Raw genomic sequence first — 22,557 nt, 5'->3', positions numbered from 1 at the left:
GGCACAAATTTCTACTCGTGGTAAAGTTTTAAATGATTTTCCTAGAAGTTGCTTTGCGAGAGTTGGTCTATTAGGAAAAGTCAATTTGCCCATCGAGCCCAACATATACATACATGCACATACACACCCATATGCAAACGTATATATTATATATAAATTATAAAAAAGTAAATCGTTTTTTCAAAATTTTCATTGTAATTCGATAAACATTTGTAGTTAGTTTTATAAAATAATTTATAAATTTAATTTGAAGGGACAATTTCGTTTAAAATATATTTGATAGTGACATAAACGAGCTTTACAAGTTTTAACTCGTGTGAATTTCTGCGTAACCCGTAAACATATCGCTATTTTTTTTTTTTTGTAATCGTCACTGTATACGGTGTCATCAACCCAGGTATAAAATTGAGTCAGTAATACCTCGGGCAAAGGTTGGACATATGTGTCCAGCAACGGTAAAAGGTATTGTTAAATTTATTTTTTATTTTAGAATGATTACGATCAATTAAACTCAATGTGACAAACAAGTTGTTGGCTGTTTATATTGTCTGACAGTTACTGCATCGATTGACAAAAAAAAAAAAAAAATACAAATTAGATACGGAGTGAAAAAAAGAGATTTACGATAACAATAAAATTCTAAAATTCTATTTGAAGAAATGATGCAAAAATCTATACTGTTTTTTAACAAAATTATATATAAAGTTCAACATCTTAATCTTATCGTTCCAAATATAGTACCACTTGTTATATATAGCTCACACTTGAATTGTTTACCTACTCTTGAACGACTTTTGTTATTGTTCTACTTTGTGTACGAAGATCGCAAAAATGACAAATTGTAAATAAAATATCATGTTGTCTAAGAGAAAGAAAAGACTAGATGCAGCGTAAAAAGATGAAAGTAAAAATGATGCTCAATGTGAAAAGCAATTTCGGTTGAAAGAATATTTATTCATTTGATAACACTTATAAGTGAATCTTCAAAAAAATATAGAATGTTTCAAGTTATTTTATTCATAAAGAATATATACGGTTCTACATTCATTCAGTTTTATATCGGGAAATAATTTTTTTTATTAAAAAATAATACTCATTTAGTTGTCAATCATACACACACTCACACGTTATGGAAATTTAAATTTTATACTTGCATTGTTTATATAATAAATTGATAAAAGAGTGTTGGACTTTTTGATATAATATAAAAGTAACGAAAAAATATGATGATGATTCTACCATCTGAAAAAAGACGGGTGAGCTGGGCGTATTCTGAATCAATAAGAACTGTTTTTCCCCTTTGCATGTGATACCAACACCATTAGCTCAAGACTTACCTCTGCTCCCTCCTTTTTTTACTGCACAGATCAACCCGCCCACCCTGCTTTCATCTGAGCTTCCTTTTAGTTTTCGCTCATTTTTCTTTTGAATACCCCCTTCACTTTTGAGCATACCAAACAGCCATGCAGTTTTATATACGCGCAGGCAATATACCCCACGGTCCTATATACATATATTCACGTTGCCACAGCGGCGGGGATATTAGTGGGGTAAAAAAAGAGGGGTGGTCTTTGGCTAGCTACCGCTCACAAACTTCTAGCATAAGCGTCGGCCATCTTCATGCTATTCTTTCTAACGTCCTTCTACTACTGTCCTTTTTCTTGTCATTATTTTTTCATCTTCATCTTCTTCTTCTTCTTCTATTCCTTGTTATTATATTTCCTTCTACTTATTCACCCTATTATTATTATTATTTTGTCTTCTTATTTCTCTACTTTTTCTTATTTAATTTTTTTCTTCTCAAGCTTTAATCAATATTTGAAAAAGCCCGGACAAATAAGAGCTTTATATAGTAAAAAATATATATATATTGACCAAAATATAATAACCATAGCTCAAAAATATTATTATTATTTTTCTTTTTGTTTTGAAATAAGATTGAGCTTGCGAGAAAAAAAAATATTATTTAATAACAATCGTGTTAATTAGTTTTTATAGAAAAAAAAATAATTACAATCATTTATATGTACATATAAAGAATTTGATTAACAGTAATATTGTTCTTTTTGGAATGAGAAAAACTTATTTAATGAGGGTGCCTTGGCTTGTGATATATATAAGAGTCACAATGAGTATTTTTAAATTTCTATTAAAATTTTCTTGTCTAAAAACAGAAGAGGGATATTTGCAATGGGTGGATGGATAGATGGATGGATGGATGGATAACATAAAGGAGGGGTCTTATGAAGCACATAAGAACTGGGCAAAAGAAGTAGATAGTAGGGTGAAATAAACGAGGGGAAACTTTCTCGAGCTGTCTGAACGACTAAAAAAAAATTCAAGCTTGTAAAGCACAACCAAGAAAAAAAAGAATAAAAAAATTATTATATACGTAGAATAAAGTGAGAAAAAGATAATAACATATTATTCAGGTATGGTTATATATATACTAGAAATATGAAGGGTGTATCTTTTTTTTTTTTTTTTTTTACAGAGTTCAAAGCAAACTTGAAATCCTCTTATATTCATAAACGACTAAATTTATTGAAAAATAATATAAAAATATATATTTAAATGAATTTATTTTCAACAAAGTTTCTTTGTTTTGGGTGAATATATATTTATAATAAATTCAAGCTATATATTCAAGAAATTGTCTCGAGACAAAATAAAATAAATGAAATAAAATATATGCAAAGTAAGAAGGAACCCTAACTTTTATTTCTCTAGCAAAAAACGAATCGATATTACGTCGTGAAAGTCACCGCTTTGCCTGGCTCTTGTGTATGCATGTGACCGGGGCTTGTTGGAAAACTGCGCGAGAAATTTTCTCTCGTTTTCTTTCAAGAAGAGTGTGAAGGACAAACGACCAAGGGTGGGAATGTAAAAGCGAACGAGCTTGGTCCGCCCCTCGGGAACTGATATTTAAATCTTTCCTTTTCTAATTTCAACCCCTTTTCTCTTCCTTCTTCTTCTTGTTCTTCTTCTTCTTCTTCTTTATCTTTTGTTATTTTCAAAACCCCCCATTTCATTTTACTACCATGAAACAGTATTTCCCCCTTCACCACTTCCACATTGCCCACTTTCGCACTCAGTCTCTACCAACGCTTAGCCAGCCGCCATCATGGAAATATTAAGAACTCGGGGAAAATGGCCGCCCCAGTTGTGACTGCTAAGCTAAGGGAACTTTTTTACACCTCCCCACTCATCTTATAATTTACTAACTTCCTATCGCCTGTTCTGCACCACCTACAAACCCTCGGACTTTTTTGAGCTTTTTTTTTTTTTACTTAAAAATATTCAAACAAAACAGACGGCTAAGTAAACAAAATTTTCACAAAGTTTTTATCATTTTTTATCACTGATGTTTTGCTATATATTATTTGGAATAAAAAAAAACATCTATTGTCCGTACATTATTATCTATTACCCAACAATATTTTAACAAAAAAATTATTCAACTTTAAATTTTGTTGTAATATTTTTTTGAAAATTTATCATAGCTTACTTTAATAATTGCCTCATTAATTTAATTATTAAAAAATGATCTTTCAACTTTTTTTTTATTAATTATAATTATATAAATAACATCAATATTCAATGACCCAAGTGGGAAGTCATGTCGATCGTCGACCCTCAATCTCAGTTGAGAGTTGAAAATTGAGCTCAATCGATATTACGATTATCAATGTCGTTCCAGATATAGTTATACAATTAAACGGTTATTTATGATTTAAAAATTTGACAGAAAGCATATTTAGTAAAGATAAAAAAAGACTTTGGTTATGAAAATAAATAAAAAAATTGGTAAACTCACCCTTACTGTAGTTGATGATGGGATTTCTTGATTGATGTCATCTGCTGCTGCTCTCATTGAAATCCATATCATCTGCAATAATAATAATGATTTAAAATGAAAAATATGCTTACGTGTTAGAGTAATTTTTTTTGCAAATATTCATTGAAGCTTTTATATTTTTATTAATTTTTAATATTCAAAAGTATTCATATTTATAAAAATAATTTTACACTCTATATCATTCATTTAATTGTTTATTCAACTTCCTATTGTTTTTTTAATTTGTATTAACTCTTTAAATTGTTTAAACAATTATTAGAAAAATTGTTAAACAATTTAAAAGCAATAAAAAGTATTTTATATTAATTAACAAGTATAATGAATCATTTTGATTGATGGCCAATACAAATACAATCTCGGTATGAATATGTCCGAAGAATGCATATACGCACTCAATATATGTCATGAATATATTATAATATTGATATCAAATATTGACAATAATCACGACGGATAAATTCATAAAACATAATTACATTTTATCACTTTTAAAAATATTTAAATTAAGTGAATAGAACATGAGGATGTATGTTTATTTTATTTTTCTACCACAAGTATTACTTTTCAGTAGTATAACATACGTATGTGCCGACATTACCTCTATAGACTTATTTATTGATGTAAATTTTTGTCTGATTATGACTTTATTTTGGATTGATCTGTACTTAGTTTTTTGGTTTAACAATTTCCCATTTTATTAACTAATAAATAATGTATTGTTAAATAAACAAAGTTAATAATAATAATAAAAAATGATTGAAAAATGGAAACATAAGCAGCTGGGCTACTAAATTAAATAAATAAATAAATAAATAAATAAAAGAATAAAAAAATAAATAAATCATCAAATGAGTTAATTAATTAACAAACGAAAAAATTAATAAATAATTTAATTAATTAATTATTAAATAAATAAATGGCCATCAAATTTGATCATTATTATTTATTTATTTTTTCATTTAAATAGTGTCATGATTCTCGAACAATTTTATAAAAATGAATAGTTTCTGTTTTAATTCAAAAAAAAAAAAAAAAAAAAACAATTTTCTTTGACAACCTTAAACACGTTGTATACTTTGAGTATGCACATGTGTATATGGCAACACGCACGCTCATGTTTGACAGCTGATAAAAGCTCTGGGGATGCTTCTATACAATGAATGATATGAAACGTTATATAGTAAACTAAATATATATTACAATCGAACTGTATTTTAAAAAAAATCCAAAATCATGTTTTACGATTTACTATTAACAAAATAGGAAAACTGAGCATAACGTCAGGGGAACTTATTACAATCAAATTAACTATTTATATCAAAATAAATTGAATGATTTAAAAATCATAATTTTTTCATGTAATAAAATCTAAACATGTTTACAATCATCATTTATTAAACAAGTATTTCGTTTAGTTTTTTTTTTATCATATAAAAAGACTTGACATAAAGTGATCAATATTTATTTTAATTTTCTAATCATTTTTTATTTATTTTTTTCTGTAGGTTGATGATACGTCAACTTGGATTATGAAAAAAAATCAGATTTCGTGAATTGTGACTGGACAACATCAATGGAGCAATGACACAAAAGAAAATTAATTTTAAAAATACAAAAGATGGTAGTCAATATCTTTGTTATAATTTTCTTTGAGTCATAAATTTTATATATTTATTAGTACGATTAACTTAGAATAAAAAATACTTACTATATATTATATACAATTTAATTAAATGAATGAAAAATAGTGTTCAATTTTTATATGTATTGTACTTGATGAATTGTAATTTTATAAATAAAAGAAAATTCAAGAAAAATTATTTGTTTTTAAATTAAGTTTAGTATAGTAAAGAGAAAAAAAAAGAACAAGCGAATATAGAGTTTGAAGGTGATTGTTTCGACTCACACAGACACAAGTATTTCACAAAGTTGTAAACCAAAGTATATACTCGTCACACATGGGGTGTTGATATATAAACCGAGCAGATTGTTTTGATTTTTTCGTAATGTATGCAAGAACACATACAGTTTACATCAATGGTATATGTATATTTATCTGATCTACATTATCATCCACCTTATTCGTAATAAATTTGAATTATCATTTTTGTGTTTGTTAATATAATTAAAAATAAATTTATTTAAAAAAAAAAAAAATTAAACGTCAATAAATTAAAAACAAAAAAACATAATTTACATAATTGGTATTTAATGATAATAATAAATTCAATTGAGCAATTATATTATTGTTTTTATAATCTTCTCTTTATCCCTTAAAATTACTTTGTTGTAAAAACGATTTTCTAGATTGCTCAATAAGACAAAAAACTTTTTTTCTTCTAAAATGAAAACTAAGGAAAAGCTGTTACAAGGGAGAAAACATATTTGATTATCAAAACTTTCATCAACGATATCTTAAATTTGTACACATTCAAAATTATTATATTAATTTATTTTATAATTTAAAATCATATGATAATTTTTATATAGGGCAATGTGTATAAATACAAGTGTTGTTTGTGATAGTTGATTTCCAATAATTTTGAATAAGGGACAAGATATCTTGACCGTGGTCAAAAGTTGGACCCCAAGACGCTTGAATGAGCAGTTAAGAAGGCCATACGTTTTCGATCTAACCTTGTTTTGCTCTTGCTATCAGCTGTTGTCGCCTTGCAAAACAGTGATAAATTTTTAAAGATAAATTACAAAAGAGAGAAAGAGAATTAAAAAAGCATGAGATTGACAGAGTGGTTACGATAATGACGATTGATTTTGTTGGATATATATAAGTAAAGAAAATGTGTTAAAACAAGCATCTACGAAAATAGGCTTGGAAGATAAGTCTTCAAATGGGGTGATCAATACAAAATAGCATAGAAAGACATTCGATCGAGTGGAAAATTCTTGACACATCAGTTTAACCATTTGGAATTATTCGTAAAATCCCTAAATTAATTTTATCCCTTCAATGTTAGTTGTACAGTATCAACGACGTCTTCTGATTTATACTTGTTGTTTTTTTACAGACTGCAGTATATAATAAAAAGTATCTCAATCATTTCTTTTTTTTTTTATTTCAATCGATTGATAAATTGATTCAATTTTTCAATATAAATCTGGTTTTGACATTACGAAAGTTTCTCAAGCAAAGAAATTTTTTCCTAGTGTAAATAGTAATGCAGATTTTACTTGGAAGTTTTTTGAGTTTCAACAATAATCGAAAGACAGAATAGTAGATTATAAAATAGAGATTGAAGAAAAAAAAAAAATTATTTTTCAAGCTTTTTCAACGTGTATAATTTTACAATAACCACGCGGTATCGTCACGAATTGCGTCGTAGCCTTCCGGCGATTATTACCACGGATGAAACCACTAGATAGTCAGACGAAGACGATTTAAGTTTCGAACGATTGTTGGGGCGTGGCACTCATTGTTCATGGGAAAGAAGAGGAAGGCAAAGTACAAACCCAACGCGATGACTGGATAAAAATGGAAAAACTTTCTAGCTCGACCCTCTTCAAATCTAAGCATCGAGTCACAGTAATAGAGAATTCTCAGATAAAAGGGGGTATTTTACTTTGAAACTTGAACCAAACTTGAGTATAATATTCAACCTATCTGTAAAGCAATTTGATCTTATAATTTTTTTACTTTTTTTAGAGCTTTAATTTTCAACCAATCATTTTTGACAAAATTTATATATTATTAATCTCTACTTTTAGTATTACAGAATATGACAGAATTCCAATTTCAAACAATCAAACATCAAAAAAAAAGAAAAAGCAACTGAAATCTCATTTATTATGTATTAATATAAAAATCAATTTATTAATCTTTGAAGCTTTTTAATTAGCCTTTAATTATTAAGAAAAAAATACTCAAAAGTTATCGATTCAAATAATTTATTAATGTGAATTATTTATTTTCAGATCAAATAATCTTGAACTAATCTTTTGAATATAAAACGACTCTAAAAATAAAGATGTTCAAAATAATTATAATATCTTTTAATTTAATAAATCAATAGACATTAAAAATTATGTTTGATAAATTAAAACTATCATATACATTTACATGATTTTCAGTACCTCCATCCAGCTCCATCTAGCTACAGTCGTTATCAAATATGAGTAGCATAAGTTTTATTATGTTGTGTGGAATCATAGGTTATAGATTGATTATCAATTGTCAACTAGATATTTTACAGCATAAACTAAATACTATTTTATATATAATTATGATATTACTAAGCAAATGTTGTGTAATAACTGAACGTATTTTTAAAAAAAAATTATCAAACTACCGAGCAGCACGTTACTATATCCAAGACACATCTGATGAATAAAAAGATATTGAAATGATAAAAAATCTAGTAATGTTGTATAGGCAAGCAAACTAACGTAATCAATATTTATTTTGAATTTTTTTGTAGGTTTTAATGATAATACTTTTTCTTGGATCTGCGAAAGAAACAAATTGAGAATAGACAACATCAATGACACGAAAAAAATTGATTTTAAAATACTAGTGATCAATATCTTCAGTATAATTTTCTACGATTTATAAGATTTATAATTCAAAATGAAAGAATAATATTTTTTAATTTTTCCATGTATTGATGAATTAGTTTTGAAAATAAAAAAAAAAAAAAACAGTCCAGGGGTTTTTTTTTATTTTTTTTTATGATTAAGTTTGCATTAAAAGCCACATTATTTCCCACAAATTTAAAACTTTTTTGTTCAATCTCAAAGTAAAATAAAATAACAGTAACATAAATTTTAATTTGTAAATTTTTTGATTATAAATTCATCTTCAGTAGGTTTTTCTTGTTATGTATAAAAGTAGGGAGACAATTATGCATTAAATTAGTGTTGAAATAAATTTTGTGTTGTTTATTATTGTTGCAGTTAAATGCGTACATGTTTATAGGCAAGGGTGGTAACAAAGTAAAGGCACAGTTATAATAAATTAGAAAAAACGCAGCAGGGGTTTACTAACACTAACTTTACCGTCTATTAGATTACGAACTGGAGCATCTGCAGAATCTCGGACGGTTGATCATTAATTTTCGTTACATACCAAATGTCATACGAATGTGTAAGATCTCATTTTCTTAACCTTGTCTTTGTTTTTAACTTTTTCATAGCAATTTTATTTCATCTCTTGTATAAATAAAAAAATATTTTGCATCTTTTGATGAATATTAATGTTTTTTTCTTTTTCTTTTGCAACATTTGTTAAGTTTGTTAAGTTTTTTGTATGTACATTGTTGCTACAATCTATTTCTAATTTCTAATATTAAAAAATTGTTAATAATTATATATTTTGATTTTTCAAATAGTTATTAATAAATATTTCTAATGAAAAATAATATTTTCAAATTTGAAATTTGTAATTTCTGAAAACCTTAGAATATAAATATTTAAAAAAAAAAAAAACCAATCAAATAATCATTTGTTAATTAAAGGTACTATATTTATTTTTTTAAAAAAAGCTCATTTATAAATTTCGCGTTGATATATTGATAAAAATTAATACCAATAACTACTACAGATGTCACTAAAGGCTGAGATATGAAGACCGGTGGGTTTCTGTCCATGCTACGGATGATTTTTCTTTACCGACAATGTTGGGAATGTTTTTTTTTAAATTGGCTAATGATTAGTTCACAGGATAAAAAGTATAAGCGAAAAAAAAATTATTTCAATTAAAAAAATTGTAGGTAAGACAGATATAAAACGACCATAATTTTAAATAAATGTTCAAACAATGGAATTTAACATTAAGCTTCTTAAAAAGCATTTGAATTTATTGTCATGATATTGTAACCACGATGGTGTTTTTACTGGTCATTTAAAGCCTTACATTTTTTTTAAGGAACTTTTTGAATAAAAACTTAAATCGTAAATTTAAATAGACAAACAAAACTTTATTTTACATAAATATACATGTCGCATGCATGTATCTTGTATAGATCTAAACACGATTGATTGCATGGTCAATAATTATGTCAAAAATAATTCTCAAGATGTGCCAAAAATAGAGCACAAAAAAATTCACTAGTATCCAGAAAAGTAAACATTTTGATAAATATACATTTCATCTAATTTGTTGACCAAAGTTTTGAATAAAAAGAATTTTATTTTATAAAACTAAAATTCTAGTAAGAAAATAAAATTAGGCTTTTTTTAAAGGACAATAATTAAAAGCTTTTGTATTCTATACCCAAATAAGAGAAAAAAAAGTTAAAAAAAAAAAAATAATAGTCATAAAATTTAATTTAACACATGTAAACAAAAAAAAAAGTAAATAAAACAGGCTAAATTATTTTTTTAGTTGTTTTACATTCTTCCGTACAATTTACTAGAGGAAAAAAAATGTCACTTGGGGGATGAATGCGTATGGGGTAGGTAGGTAGGTCGGTAGGTAAAGTATACATATGTAAAGGTAAACGAAAAAAAAAAAAAAAAAAGCACTTGGCCCTCAACGGGTGTCCCCAAGTGTTCTGAATACGCTAGGCACGTGCCACCCAGAATTTCCGAGGCACAATTAAAGTGTGCCTAGGTTTTTTTATTTTCATTATGTACATTTTTTTTTTGTATCCTTATCCCCTAAGGTTTTTTTTTTTTTACCTCACGCCAACGTTTTTTCTAACAGGTGGCCACTATCGCGGCTTTTTTTTACACCCTCCAGTTTGTTTTTTTTTTCAACACTCATATAGTCAAGCCACTCACCACGGGAGAGCTTATTATCCCCTTATTCTATTTTGCCATGCGGTTCGCACTTTTTTTTTTACCCGCATTCATTTTTTTTTTTCTTCTTTTTTTTGAACTTCTGACCGGAGGTTAAATGTGAAAAAAAAAACAAACCGACGAAATCTAGAAACCAAAGCATCTAATGGATTTTTAAATGGTTAAATTAAAAGAAAATTATTGCCATAAAAATAAATGACCTATCATTAATTTTCTTGAACATGTATATTTTTTTTTTAACTGTACATCATGAAGACAATTAAAACTGTAGAATTAAAATACTTCAAATGGAAAAAAAAATAAAAAAAAATAACTTGCTATGAGAAAATTGTATAAAGTCTGCCATAAAAATAGTATATTCTCGTGAATTTTACGTTGTTACCTTGGGATCTTTGTGCATTGTATTTATGAAAAAAAAAAAAAAAAATGAAAAGGAAAAGGAAAAAAGTTTGAAAAAAGTACTGGCCGGGGTAGCAACGTAAAATATTCACTCTAAATATACATATAATATAAAGTGCTGTAAAGGATTCGCAATTCAAGAAAGGAAGTAGATAAGGGGAAGAACGCGGTGGGTGAATGGTGTTGGGAGCCAAAGGAAAAAGAGTATTGTAGGAGAAAACTGAGACGGGGTGATCGATACTTTCAGTGGGGGTAAAAACTCCAGTTGGCACCCCTTAGCTGTTCTACACCCGGTACAAAATCAATAAGAATACGAAAGAATTGAATGTTTAGTTTTCGCGCAAGCCAAGATATTTTTAATTTATTATATTGGCCAATGATATGTCGTCATGTTCGATAATATTTTTTCATGTATATACACACAAGGACGCAGCTCATCATGTATTCAAGTATAAGTATACATTTATGCTAATGCTCTCAGGTAAATGTCAATGATACATATATTTACCAACATTCAATAATGTTAGTGAATATGTTGTCTAGAAAAGCACACATTTTACATTTGTATTTACATATAAATGTTAACACTCACTATCCGTAATTTGTTTTATTTTTTTTCGCTTGTAAAAAATTCAAAAAAATGTTAGTATTAATCATGTAAGAGTGATTGGAAATGTTAAAAAAAAAAAAAGTTTTTATTGTTTATTTATTTTTACTTTGAATAATAAAAATATACTTGTACTTTTTAATGTTGTTGATTTTATTATTTTGAGGTATCAATAATACGTGTCATCGATTTAAATTCAATTTAGCTTGGAATTTAAAAATAGAATTTGAATACAATTTACTTGGAGTTTAGTATAATAATTATATAAATCTAGTTGATGAATTTTTTATTTTAGAATGGAAAGTTAATTGACCACTCGATTGAATTGAGTTTGAAAATATAATAAATATTAATATTTACTTCTGTCAATTACTGTAACAAGTAAAAAATTTATATTGGCAATTAAATTGGCAAACTTGATATACATTAGATTCTCAAAATTTTTAACATAAATAAATATTATTTAAATATAAAAAATTCATACAATTATTGTGGTCCAGAAGTTGGCTATATTTTTGTTTCATATAAAATAAAAAATATGTATGTTGTCTTTGGGTTAGTAGTGATGACAACTTAAACAATTCAAAGTAAAAATAGAAAAATAAAAAAACTTGTAACGGACCGAACAATAATTCCGATTGATTATGTAATAATTAGCTGTCAAAATTATTATATTTTTAGATATTAGTAATGCAAAGCTCAGTATGAAATGTTTTTTTACATAAATAAAGAAACCCATCATCAATTAGTTGATCATCAAACAAAGAACGATACATCCGTATATATTTTTACCCATTTTTTACGAGTTCTTAAGATAAAAACTAATCATCACAGCAATGAATCAAACTTATCAAAAAACACGATCAAGGTTTTCTTACATAGATTAAAGGTTCTTATGAGTTATTTATTTCATCTTTTTTCATTTCATTTCGGCTTGCCAGTCTCACGCTTTTATAAGCAGTTACCAATTACGAAAGTTTATATTTTGAGTATTAGTCGAGAGCCATTTTATCTGCTTTGATTTTCTGAAATCATCAGCAGAAAAAAAAAAAGAAAGAAAGAAAAAAAAAAAATTAGAATGAGAAAAAGAAAGAAAGAAAATATCAACCCCAAATGTAATTGGGTAGGGGAGTTTTAAAGAAAGATCGTAGGCGGACGAACAAAATCTGTGGATAAGGGGTGAGTTAACGTCAGAAAAACCTCCCTATCATTCTTTCCTTATTTTATTTTTACCCCTACAAAGACTAAGTATTTCTATCTCACTTATTTACACCCTCTCACCCTACAAATCTTTAGTGTTTTCTATCCCTTCCACACTCAATTCCGGCCCACTTGGCAGTATAACGGAAGGGTAGGTGGATGGAAAATCTTTCAGAACCGTCTGCCCCAGCAAAATGGTCGGCCTCCTGCTATATTTTTTTTTATTTATTTAATTTTTTTTTTCATCTTAAACAACCTCCCCTCAAAAATTTGACAGTTAAAATTGCCACGACGACAGCTTTCATAAAATTCAGCGTTTTAAAAATTTTTTTTTTTTTATAATATTTCTAACACAATAAATTATCATTCTTAAATTATAAAAAAAAACATTATATATTTATTCGATAATAAAATATTAAATTTATTAAATTTATTATATCGCGAAAAAGTGTAAATTATAAATTGATTTAATAAAATATAAATGTAATTATCTTTGAATAAAATATAAATTAATTTATTAACAAGAGTTAAAAATATAATTTTAAATATTTTTATTTCTAAGAAAATGTATCGACGGTATGATTTTACATAAATATTGAGTCTATATGTCAAATGAGCTAAACAAAATACGAATGAAAATTCCACTGTCCTGTTTCTCATTGATCGTACCACTCACTTCTATAATCTAAGTTGAGACTCACTCAATTGTTAACACTATATGAAACTTGTTGTAAACTATATAAATCAAATATCACGTCAAAACTTGGCCGATTATTCGAATAGAAAATTACATATTAATATAAAGTTGTTTTATTTTATTCTCAATACTTTTTCATGGATCATCAAAATTGTTATCTAATCATAGCTCATATATAAAATAAAAAATTATGATGTCAACTTCAGGCAGCCACAACAAGGAATGTCTCTTGGCTTGACCAAAGTGTAGGCTAACAAAATTTGATCGTTGATCATCCCCACTACTTTGATATTTATGTCCATTGAATTTAAGGTAAGGGACAGAGTTGCCATTTAATGTGAATTAAAAAAAAAAAAAATCTATTGAATTTATTTAACAATCAAAATGAGAGTGATAGAATGAGAAAATAAAATGAAATAAAAAACAACAAATCTGTACGAAAACTCGTTTCTCAAAAATGACCCTGTAGGCCGAAAGGGTTAAGTTAGAAAAAGGGTAGCCCAATGGGCTGCTCATTAGCATATACCCTCTTCTAGGTTTATGATTCACGGGCCACCAAAGGGAACATAGGATGTTATAATATTCTAGAACTGGTCAGGCAAGTTTTTTACTATTATTTTTTCTTTAAATTTCGATGACCAGATGTCCATTTGAGATAGGTATATACTAGTTGTTTAGGTATATAGCCAGAGTAGGTAGGCAAAAATGAATTAGATAAGGGGATCAATATTACATCTCTCTTTTTCTATTTTTATTTCTTTATATAAATCTATTGTTAAAATTTTATTTACACAGGTAAATATGTGCACGTACGCATTATTATTATTTTCTTTTTTTTTTTTTTGACCTCAATATATATGGTAGATGACCTCGTCTCTAGTCCACAACCCTGTATGAATTTGCAAAACCGGTTATATAGCTAACGGATTTATATAATTTTTATTCAAGTTTAAAAAAGGGGACAAAATTTTTACTAGCTATAACGAGAAAAGAAAAAAAAAATAAATGAAAAATATTGTTGAAAAATTATTATAATCATGGGTCGCAATTTGTCGAGGTGTATGATATTACTTTGCTGAAATTTTTATATACTTTAAGATACCATAATAATTAGTAAAAAATTATTTAATAGACTTGAAGGAAGTAATGGTTTTGTTGTTAATAATTAGTTTCGATTAATTATCAAATATTTTGTCAATAGATCAATTAAAAGTTTTGCTGAATTCATCAAGTTATTTAGTTTAATGTTTAGTTTTTTATCGACACTGATATTTTTGTTGTAAACTATATGTGCTCGCAAGCTAATATACAAAAATAAATCAAAGTTTTGTGAATTAAATAAAAATTAATATATTAATTATAATTCAAAGTAAATTGGTTAAATTAAATTTTATGTTAATCAATATTTTTTATTTTTATTATGTAATGTATAATTGCGATTGATATAAATTAAAGTTAATTCATCGCTATATTTATAGTTGAAAAAAAAGTATTTAATTAATAAGAAAAAAAAATTTCAATATAAAAAAAAATAAAATTTATATAATATAGTTTTAATTTAAAAAGTTTTGTTTAAAAGAATTTGATGATTGTTCATGGCTCGACTCAAGACGATGAATATTATAAAATTATAAAAAATAATGTTTAAAGAACTAAGAAAAATAAAAAATAATAAATTGTTTTAGTTTTTTTTTTCATTTTTTATTGGAAATTTTGCTGGGGGAAATTAAATTTTTAAAGATTTACTGAGGATAAAAAGAAAAAAATAAAATAAAAGTTAGCCTATAGTGTTTTCTCGACCAGTCTGACGATGAATACAGCAATGGAGGGTTATATAGTTGAAAGTTGAGTGGTGGACAAGTAGGAAGACAGCAGAAAAAGATCGGCGGGGGTAAGTTGGTTGGGTGGAATAAGGCGGCATTAATTACGGTCCTTTATTATAAAAACTAAACTCCCTCCGGCCAGAAGAACGAAGACCAAGCAGATAAGAAGGGAAAAAGCTCCGACCAAAGCCACCTCATACCCACTTTCTTTTACGTCGAATCCTCCCTAATGTATCGTTCTCTCTTTTTCATAATTTCTTTTTTTTATTTTTCTCACTCTCGATTTGTCTCTTATTTTTCTTCTCTCTGCCATCATCCAGAGATCTTTTTATGTTTTTCAGTTTAACTTGAAAATCCTTAATCTGTTTGAGTCCGTTGCTTTTTTATAGTTAAATGTAGCGCTTATAATTTTTTTTTTTTTTTTTTATTGACAAAAAGACATTTAGCTTTAAAATCCAACAAATATAAATTTATATTTTTTTAAATAAAATTATAATTTCTAATTTTCTACATCATAAAATTATTTGTTTAAATTTAATTGAAAATGACTTGAAGAAAAATTTAATTATTTAAAAATAAATATATTTTATTTTTTAAATTATCATTTTGTGAAAATTTCGAAAAAAAATTTTTTTTTTTTTCATCATTTACAGTAAGAAAAAAATTTGTTATAACGGAATAAAAACATTTTCTTTATTTAGAAAAAAAAAAACATAAAAAATTCAGATGACTGATTTCATAGAAATAAATTTTTTATTCTTCTCATAAAGTACTTGTGCATGTCACAGACCTCAAATATAAAGCAAATAATTTTTTTAATTAATATTTCTCATGTTTATTTAAAATAAAGAGTATAAAAATGAAAAAAATTTAATTTAAATTTACTATTTTTAAATAAATAATATTCATAAATTTAATAACTTTTTTTCTGTCATGAAAACTTTTTAATTTTTCTTGTACTTTTTTATTTTTAAAAATCATTGAAATTAAAGAAAAAGCTTTACAATTATTTAATATTTATACTTGGATATTCTATATAATATAAATAACAATAAAAAATGAAAAGTTGAGAACCACCGAAGGAAATAAGAAACGGTAGAAAATAGCGAGAATTTTAATTTGCGTCCCTCTGCGTGCCACTCTTGTCTTTAAAAGATGCAGGGGCTGAAGAAATGGGGTTGGTTTGAGAAAAAAAAAATAAAAATAAAAAGGAAAAAAAAAAGGCAAGTAAGTCTGGCTACTTTCTCTCCACCATAAAAGCACTGAGCTAAAAAGAAGAAGAAGAAAATAAGAGGATCGAAAAAATCATTGCCGCACGCGCAGAATGAAAGAACCAATTTATACCAAAGGGTATATACGCATAGCCATAAAAAAAAAAAAGAAGAAAAATTTCATTAATTCTTGGCGATTTCAAAGACAGAAAGACGCTCTAAATTGTTAGCTAAAATATTTTAATTTTTGATTTTTACACACAGACTAAATTCACCAATCATTTGTAATTATTTATTTCATAAAAAATTGAATAAAAAATTCATATTTTTAATATTAAAGTTGAAAGTCAGTAGAGTCTATGATGCATACATATTTTAAGCTCTAGAGACAATCAATTACCACTCAGCACTGTATAGCCATTCACATTAATTTTAATTTTCATTATTCAACTATCAAATCGAAACGATATCTATTATGTTAATTTTTTTTATAGACACAAAAATTCACTTATACTTTTTTTTTCAAAATTATTTTAAAACGTGGGACAATTTACTGGACCAATGACAAAAGTTTTAAATATATTTTACAAACGATTTTTCTATTATAAACTTACGTAGTTTGTAAACTTTAAATTTTTTTCTATATTTTTAAAAATAGCTTTATATGTTTCAAGTAAATTTCGAGAGTGAATAATCTTTTGTATAGAGTCATCTCTTGTCTGTCACAACGGATATCGTGTTATACTAACACACTTGCCTGAAATATGCCAAATTATCAATTCGACTTACAAGTTTCATTTGTTTTCTTTTGATATAAATTTCGTCATTCAAACAACATGCAAATTTAGTAAACAAAAACTCTTTAACTTGATTGGTTGTATATACATTTGCCGACTCTTGTTACATTTATACATGCAGAATAAATTTTACATTTATTCGTAATTACCAATTAGCCGTTGGTTATTTTACAGAAAAAAAAAATATATTTTTTGACTTCTTTGTACTTTTATTTTGATATATTCACGATTATAATTATTAAACTATCAATGACAATTTATTTCTTGTCAAAATATGATTTATTTAATAAATATAATAACTATTAATTTATATTATTAAATTTTATATATTTATATTTATGAAATTGAGTTAAATCAGATGTTGCATAGATGATAACAACATTCCAGAATCACTTGCTATCTCAAAGTCGTTTGACCACTAAAGTGACCAGTCGACTAACCCCCAGTTTGAATTAATAACCAGACCAAACTAACTAATTTGGATTATATTTATCTAGAATTTTATTATTCATAAGAAACACAAAAGAAAAAATCCATTTAGCATTTTTTATTTCATACAAAAAAAAGTGAATAGACAAAAATAAAAAGAGGCTAGATTTTTTAAAATAAACGTAAGAAAAAAAAGAATGTTTTTTTGATATATTTATGATTTATATCTTCTGGATGATGATAATTTTTGATAGGCTTGTGTGCCATTCATCAACTCACAATCATCTTGGTTATGATAAATTAATTTTTCATTTGAAAAAAAAAAACATACAATAATGTCGCTTTCACGTCCGTTTGCATGTCTATGACATTTTGATTTTATTGAATATAACTTTTATATTTCTTTTTTCTCGTCTTTTTCTTTTTATTTATTTTATTTTTTTTTCTATCAAGGCTCAATCAATAGAGTATTCGAAAAAGCTCGTGCGAATAAGAGCCGTCTTACTTTCTCTTGGTCTTTTAAACACCCCCCGCGACACCCCCACAATTTCCATCCCTCGTTTTCTCAGAGATATGCACGAAGCATTCAGCAAGTAAAGTGAGAAAAATCATATAAAAATATCCAATGAAAAACGAAGACAAACAATTTTATACTACTTTTCTACAACCCACCCTCTTGGTCCTGGACGAGAGAGTTTGAATTTAAAGGGGGAAAAAAGAGGGTAGAAAAACTAGGGGTGGCACAAAACGTCAATAATATCGGCAAGATGGATGCGAACCTCTCAGAGAATATTTTAATGGATAAAGCTTTTTTTTTTTTCTTCTTTTTGTGATTTTCATCTCGATAAAAAAAATTTTGGTTAATATCATATTTATCATATTTTTTAGCCAGTTTATATTACAAAATATAATGATAAAAAATATATCACAATTTTGTAAAATAAAATCATCATTACATTACATAATTAATTTTGATATTTTTAAAAAACATGTGAGTTTTTATTTTAATATTTATATATATATCTGTCTGTCACGTGTAATTGAGTTATTTAATTATAAACTCTTTCCCTCTTATTTTTGTATACAGGTACTTTCACACATATTGATATTTGTATCGATAAAAAACATCCATGTTATTTTCTTGGCTGATGTGATTGGCGTGAAAATAATATAATTATACTGCATCCGTGTTTTCCATTAATTGCTCTACCATTAACGAATTTAGCTACTATAGCTAAAATGATATTTCAAAGAGTCTCTTATTTGAAATCTTTATTCTTTGTAATTATATATTTCACTATCTTTCAAACCACAAAGAAAAATCATAAACGCCAATCAATGGGTAATGGTATCGAGTTTTTTTATTAATATTATGATACTAATTATTGTAAATAAGTCTTCAAAGTATGATTTAGTTTACTTGTCTATGTTCAAGTATATATATGTATATTATTGAGTGGTTTACAAACTGCTCATTCACATAACTAAAATGATAAAACACGTGGTAAAATGGACAGCTGAATAAGAGTATGCATACAAAGTAACAAAAACACTGAAAATTTACAAATTCAAATTTTGAAAATATTTCTAGAGCACTTGTAACCTGAATTTAAAAACTATATTTAAAATTATTTTAGCATTCTATTATAATTTTGATTTTTTTAAATCAGAAAATTTATCTCTTGAAATCACATGAAAAAAAAATTTTTCTTCTTATAATTACTAATATCTATTAATAATTGCGATAGAAATTTTTTTTTTATTATGCATAATGGTTACTAATCAATAATTACATAACTATTTATAGAAATAAAAAAAAGAGTTTCAGTGTTTATGTGCAATTAATTGTTTAGTTAATAATTAGCTGTATTCAATTGTAAATAATGTAAAACAAATTCAAATGCCAATTGCATTTGATTAAAAAAGAAACATCCTGTTTATTTTGAACACTTTTCGAGTGACCAAGTTAACTCACGTGTTCTCTTTACCGCGTTTTATATTTACACGTATATGCGCAGTAAATAAAAAACATTAAAAATAATTTGACAAATATAGCTTTCAAATAAATAAATTGTTTTTTAGTTTTTATTTTTTACTAATTATATATCTATTTTAGTAAAATAATCTGTATTTAGTTGAAAGAAATAATTCATTTATCTCAATTATATCATTTTAATATCATTCAGATAATTTGAATTAAATAAATTCTCTCTCCATGCATTGATAACTCGAAATTTACAAATATAATATAGTAAGCAAATTAAATTTTTCAAGATAGTAACTATTTATAATGGATCAAAAAAAATATATAAATACGATTGATTTTTGATTACTGATCTTTATAAAATTTAAAACTTTGGTAAAGAGTAAAAAATTGAAAATGCAAAGTTTTATAAAAATTAAATACGAAAGTAATTGGGTTGACTTTCTAGTTATTTGAGTATAAAAAAGATGATAGGTATTTCCACGAAATCGCTCGATAGCAAGAAATTTTCTGTGGAACCAACTTTCTGAATAAAAAGCATTCGTTCATTCGTAAGTAAAAAAGAAAATTGGAAAAAATAAAATAAATGGAAAAAAAATTCAAAAAAAAAAAAAAAAAAAATTCTTCCAACTAGCGAGGTACGCGAGTTTCTATTCCCGGTAATCGCACCATCCGGTCTGGGTTGCTAGAAACTTTTTCCCTACTTTTATTTTTTTTCATTATCTTTTTTTTTATTTCTTTCATTTTATTTTTTTATATTTTTCAATTCCTAGTATACCAAGAAGAAAATATCTTGAAATTCGCTACCTTTCTTGTGCCTTTTCAAGTAACGTCTGCCTTCTTTCTCAAACAACCTACAGTTAGTATATTCCCACCCTACTTTCCACCCTGTCGTACCGCTATATCACTCACCCCCAACAGCCTTATTCTTTCTCCGTTCTTTATCATCTACATTCAAGCAACTATTCTTCTTTTCGTTTCTTCCCGGCGGGCACAATGGAGCCCGAATTCATCTCGGACAACCTTACCCTTTCTTTTTCAACACCCCAAGCTTCAACCAACCCCCTGCCAACCATTTTTTTTTTATCTTTTTTTTATTTATTTTTTTTTTTTATTCACTATCTACCTCTTTTTCTTCGTATCTTGTTGGAACAGCGGCGAAGAATAATTCCATTTTCTTCTGCGAGTACAATTTTGCTTTCAATTTATTTTCTCCCTTTTTACTTGGATAGCCCTCCTCTCTTTTAACCCCCCGCTCGCTATATATATATTTAAGCGGTATACCTTGGTTCCTTTCTTCTCATAGCGAACTACCACTCTCGGTCATTCTTCATTCAACAATTCTTGTTATATGTACATATATAAATATATATACAAATGGAAAGACGTTTTCATGTTCATTGCAGATGTCTTAAAAATATACAAATAATAATAACCAAGTATTCTTTTTTTTTTTTACTTTTATTATGGTAAAATAACAAGAGTATATTTTTAACATTTTATTCTTCTTTTTTTTTTTAGAATAATTATATAATTTCACTTGAGTTGGCAATTTATTTATATATAAGAAATTGAATTTCTATAAATTATAATATACTTGTTTTTTTTTTTTTTAATATAATATCAAGATAGATAAATTGTGATTATATTTCAAAATATAAAAAAAAAATACTAAAAAGCTTCACGAAAATTCGCAAAGCAATCAGTGAGAGCTAGTCTCTGTTCAGTCAAAATTAATCTCAACGTCGAGTCAAAATTTACAGAAGGGGAAGTCAAATGCGTTCTCAATCTAGCCTCTGGATCATTACAATTCTCAGACGATGAAAAAAAAAAGAAAAATAATAATAATAAAAGTTTCTCTGTTTAATTTATAATACAAAAAAAAAACAATATATAAAATGATTATCACGGTGGTTTTTTTTTAGCGAAGAAATACTAGCTTGAGCAAGAATGAAAATAAAAAAAAAAAACGAAAAGAGAAAAAAAAAAAGTTAACCAAGAGTACCCATCGTGACCCTAGTACAATATGGTTCACCGAGCAGAAACTTTGAGGGTTTGTATGGCTACAAAAAAATAAAAGAGCAAAAAAAAAAAACGACTGGGTGCAAACTACCCCTTAATTGATGTATCGTTTTTTATCTGATGATTTAAGCGACCTCCAACGTAAGATTTGTGAAACTTGTTAATTTATTTTTCTGCAAACTTTTATAAATATAGGTGGCACCACTACTCAGATGCTAGAAAGATCTTAGATTGCGTAATTATATATCACGAACCCCTACAGTACGATCGACAAAGAAGAGATCTTTGCTCCAATTTTTTCTACCCTTATATGAGAAGAGCTGTCTCAATATTTATTTTATTGATAAATAAATTTTACAAACGTTATTATTGAATATGAAGATAGTTTTTTTGTTATAAACATACTGAAAAATATTAATATTTGATAGAATTTTAAATAAGATATTTTTCTATTATTTTTTAATGTTAAATTATGATGAAAATATTCATGTAAATTATTATGAATAAATTTAAAGTTTATACTTTTAAAGTTAATTGTATTTTTAAAATTGTTGACAGATTAATATATCATGACTTTATATAAGCAATAAGTCAAAAAAAAAAAAATTTCTCAAAGGTGTCGTCATCTGTGCTATAAATTTAGAACTTTTGAATGAAAAAGGGGATGGATTTAAAAGCTAAATAGTCCCGCCTAGATCACAATATATACTGTCACCACAGCCTTATATGAAAAAAAGGGCGTTACCCTATATAAAATTCTATTATGTATATATTTT

At 26.4% G+C, this 22,557-nt stretch overlaps 1 long non-coding RNA gene across 2 annotated transcripts in view; it reads right to left on the bottom strand.

The window, feature by feature from the left end:
- LOC122852633 overlaps positions 1-22,557 on the bottom strand; it is a 66,438-nt gene that overhangs the window by 5,540 nt on the left and 38,341 nt on the right. Inside the window, exon 7 of one of the 2 annotated variants that reach the window (XR_006373838.1) lies at positions 3,818-3,889. This is a non-coding gene — a long non-coding RNA (uncharacterized LOC122852633). Of the gene's footprint in view, positions 1-2,244; positions 3,890-22,557 lie in introns of those variants that run through there. The other variant, XR_006373839.1, reaches the window with a different exon arrangement.

The sequence above is a fragment of the Aphidius gifuensis genome, linkage group LG1 (genome assembly GCF_014905175.1).
Source record: "Aphidius gifuensis isolate YNYX2018 linkage group LG1, ASM1490517v1, whole genome shotgun sequence".
NCBI lineage: Eukaryota > Metazoa > Arthropoda > Insecta > Hymenoptera > Braconidae > Aphidius > Aphidius gifuensis.
The sequence above is the reverse complement of the archived record's forward strand: the minus strand, read 5'-3'. Positions and strand labels throughout refer to the sequence as shown.